Source organism: Netta rufina, assembly GCF_964035555.1.
Source record: "Netta rufina genome assembly, chromosome: 5".
In the NCBI taxonomy this organism is placed as follows: domain Eukaryota; kingdom Metazoa; phylum Chordata; class Aves; order Anseriformes; family Anatidae; genus Netta; species Netta rufina.
Genome location: NC_140128.1, coordinates 31,385,653 through 31,390,238, shown reverse-complemented (window position 1 = coordinate 31,390,238; position 4,586 = coordinate 31,385,653).

Here is a 4,586-nt window from a genome sequence, read left to right as displayed (position 1 = left end):
GCCAGTTTCATTAGAGAAATGTTTACAATAGTAAATAAAAATGCAGCTGCTAAACCATAGGTTTACTGCTAGCAGGCAAAGGGGTAGCTCAGTAAGAAGAATCAACTTTATCAAGGGAGAACGCCCCCCCACCTTGTTCTTGCTTCCAAGTGAAAACGCTGCCTACAAATCCCCTCCTCCTAATTTCAGCCACAGCATCTTGACAAGTTTGCTATTAAACCCAAAAGCAAATTCCTATCTTTCTCAGGTACTCTTTGCATTTTCCTTCTTTGCTCAGAAGCGTTCACCCACTGTTGGGAAAAAAGACTTAGACCCTGAACTACAGTCTACTGGAAGAAAAGTTTTATAACCAGTCAGGTGATAATGAGTAGTGCAAACAGCTCAGTATCACAACAGTAGTGGCAAACACTGGGCTCACTCTAAGCTTACATTGCTTTCAGAATCGTGAAACAGGCTAAACTTTGGAAAATTTATTAAAATAGATTAGGTCATACTCAATTCGCCACCAACACCAAAGACTGATATGCTTCCCTTCCCTTGATTACTTGCTATTAAAAAGTCAATACAAAACTTCTCCCTACCAGGCAACACAACCTTGCTTTTTAAGTAGTGTCTATTTTTTTAATGTATTGATTTATGTAAGGAGTACTTGAGTGAAAGCATCACATCCTTTGATTAACTGGTTAATGAAAATCACAGCAGGCTAATATTAGCCTCTCCTACCCTGACTTGCTAAGTAGCGAACAACATTAAAAAAAAACACCACTCAAGTCAGCAACAATCATTTGTATCACAAAGCAAACAGTAGACCAACGTGGCAGTAAGCCATCCTCTGATATTTAATGGCCACCTCAATTTTAACTTCCAGATTTATGGTAAGGGAAGCAGGTAATCAGATGACAGATCAAATCTTCCAGACAAAGGCAAAGGCTCTTTCTCAAACAGCTAAGTACAATTCAAAATTGAGGTTATTGGGCATACCACCTTGTACAATGGACTAATTATAAAGCAGCTGAAGGACAAACACATTGGAACCGCTTATCAAATGTGGCTGTACTGCATTATGAATGGGTGGTTAAAGTAATACTCTAAAGCAGACTAAGTAACTATAAAGCCCAATGGGATAAGGCGGACAGGAAAAAAAGAAAGGGAGTGTCAATCAAGGATATTTTACAAGAAAATTCTACAAGAAAACATGTAAGCACAATTCCGTCTCTACTACTGAGAAGCCTGATATGCTGGAGTTTCCTCCAAAAAAGTATCAGCTTAATTGTGTTTCCCAGAACCCAAGGAAACAGAGACCTGCTCTGCATTGTTTCACACAGAACCCAACTTTAGTAAAAAACTCAAATCTACATTAGCATTGTCATTATCCAAAATTTTCATCCAGTGGTAAATTTTTTGATTCACTGAAATTCTGAATCACTGAAGAAGCACAGCACTGTTTTTTACATATGTGCACTAACAGGAAGTCATTGCCAAACAGATCAGCTAAGGAATGCTGTCTCAAAGACAACACAATTGGTCTTACCCGCCAGTGATAAAATCCAGTCTCTCTTCTCTCCTTTCTTTGGAAAAGTACAGCTGCCAGAAAAGGCAGCACTCTGTGTGGAACCAGGCCCCGCAGCACCTCACAGAACATGGAAAAAAATATGGCCTTTTGTCTCAGTAGAAAACCTGACAAAAAACGCAGAAGAGTCCCTAGATATCTGGCTGTGAAGAGCTGCTTACTACAGGCTTGGTCTGAAGTTTTGCACATGAGCAGGTTTCGTTCCAACTGTGAGAAGCAGAGGTGTGGCCTGCACTTGCCAAACAACCCAGTTCAAAGCCTCACTGGCAGGTTTTTCAAATGCTGGTGCAAGATACCAGCAAAGCAGCACTGGACAGGGAAGCTCTGAGTAGGAGGAAGTACTGCTGTGATTAAGCCACAACCTCACAACTACCAGTCCAGATTTTCTTTGACCTGATTTAGGACTTTGACTGTTTCAAAACCTTTCCAGATTTCAGCACACCGTAAAAGAATATTTTTAAATAGAAATAAATTCCCGTCTTGCAAGCCTGAGGAAAAGCTGTATTTCTCATCGACTGCAGACGTTCAGAGAAGCTTCAGGGAGGGCTGAACTGAGACACTATCATTTGTCCTGTTAGGACTCAGAACGAAAAAAAATCCAGCACCACATCTAGCCTTGCACTATGTGAGCTGTCTGCATAAATCCATCCTTTATTCTTCCCCTTTCCATGTAGTATTGTCTTGATTCTTCCGTCAAATGTTCCTGAAAACTTGTACAATCGATAAGGCCATGATTCTATGTACTTTAAGAAATATCTCAGTAGCAAAGGAAATTGTTTGCTTGAAGTGATGCTTGTTAACAGCTGCTGATAGCTGTCTCACCTGCAGGTTTTTACTGAAGAGTATGAACTGAAGCATCAAACAACTGTTTCAACAGTTAGAAAGTGGTAGCAAACATATGAAAGCCAGTAATGTGGCATGTCACCAGCACAGACAAATGTGATAACGTGACACATTCTCAGTAAGGTCTCATTAATTAATCATTTCCTGTCATTACTGTCATTCACTAGCTTAGAATTTAAGAAAATTAATAAAGCATTGGTGCTGGTATTCATAGCACAAACAAGTCAGTACTAGTCAGCGAATTCACAGACTTACAGTCAACGCACAGGCAGAAAGTGAGTACAGTACCATTGCAAAACAGCCAGCAGTTGCATTAAATGGTATGCTAAACACAGCTGAAAAAGCAATTTCTTTGCATTTCTCCATATCATTGCACTTAAAGTGAAGGAGAACCCTATTCAGTTATAATAGAAAAATTACAGAACCATAAGCATGATTTAACTAGTATAGCTCATGAATGCAAATTACAGGAAAACTGAGGCTGCCTCACATAGTAAGCTAATATGGAGAAATCACACATTCTAAACAGAATATTACAAGCAGTACTCAAAACCTCTATTTTATCTGGTGACTGCCTGATGCATTTAAACCAGTCTTACCTGCCTTTTCCTGAAGTTCTCTGCCCTCTTCCAATGAAATCTCAGTACAGGGACTGTATGTTTATACAATTTCTCTTGAATTTCTCTCTCAAGAACTGAAAGCTCTTTAAAATATATACATAAGAACAGTTTCAGAGTCACATATCATGCACAAACAATGTTTGTGTACAGTTTTATCTATCTAGATATACTGTTGACAGCCAACTTAATATCAGAAGAAGAGTTGCTTGCTTCTGTCATTTCCTATCCAAATAAGAAAACAAGCAAAGAAAATGGCATCAAAACATGACATGAGAAATACAGCCTCATACCTGCTAACTTTATTCCTGCTAGGATTAGTATCCCCACAGTGGTAAAGTAGATGTCTGTCTATATTTCATTCAGTTATTTTTCTGTCAGCAATTATGAACAATTCAAACCATTGCTAACCATACTATATAGTACTTAAAATGTGCATGAATAATGCAAGCAACCCCTTTTGCTTCCATTAACAGCACTGAGAGGAGAGCTGAAAAGTCAGAAGAGATGAAGATTCCAAAGGACAGTATCAATTTTTATTTGTTTTTTTTGTTCCCCACAGGTTGGTTTCTACAGAAGTAACAGCATACCCATATGTTCAATTGTCTGTCACAAAGACTCTTCCTCAGAGCCTGTATATCTCCTTCCTATAGGATGGGAAAAATGAAGATCTATATTCTAACACTAGGTTAGTCTTTGACCTACACTTCAAGCAACTGCAAATCTGAGAACCTAAACATTTCCTGATTTGGTCACACATAGATCAATCACCTTCACCCTCAAACAGCGTTACACCGCTTAAAAAAACATGTCAATAATTTTAGTATTCTCTAATAAGTATGTATTTAATAGTATAAGACTTTCAAAAACATTATTCAAAGAATACAGAAGTGTTTTTAATAGGATTTGAGAACATTCACAAGCATATTATAAACTTGTAGATCTAAAAACCAAAGTTGAGAAGTGGTAACAGCTGTCATATGACATGGTCTCATTTGGATTACACGTTATTAAAGCAGGAGTGATACTGGAGCGCCTCCATCAAGCCTGACTTCCAGGAGAAAGTGAGGACTTACATATAAAAAATAATCTAGAGCAGCCCAGAAAGCTTAACCTCACAATGACTGAAACACACTGGTTCACAACATTTATTACAACCTATTGCTTTAGACAAACCTGCTGTATGGTTAAGTAAATCCAAACCACATTGCAAGAACCAACAAAAATATTACAGCACAAACCACATCTCTGTAAAAGGTATGCAAGAAAGGTGAACAGAGGCACAACCTTAACCGTGAAAGTAAAAGCACAATGAAGTTCCTCATTTGTGAATACAGCTCTCCTGGTAGCAGATAATTAACGTAAATAAAAATCATACTAACAGCACTAAACCTAAGATGGGTAAAAATCAGAGCAATATTGTTATATCTGTATACAAAGAATACAGGGCCTTGATAAATACCCTTCTGTCATTCTCAATGATCTGTAAACACAACTCTCCCGAAACATCCTCCCTCTGTACCTGAACTAGTATATAAAGATCTATACAGAATGTG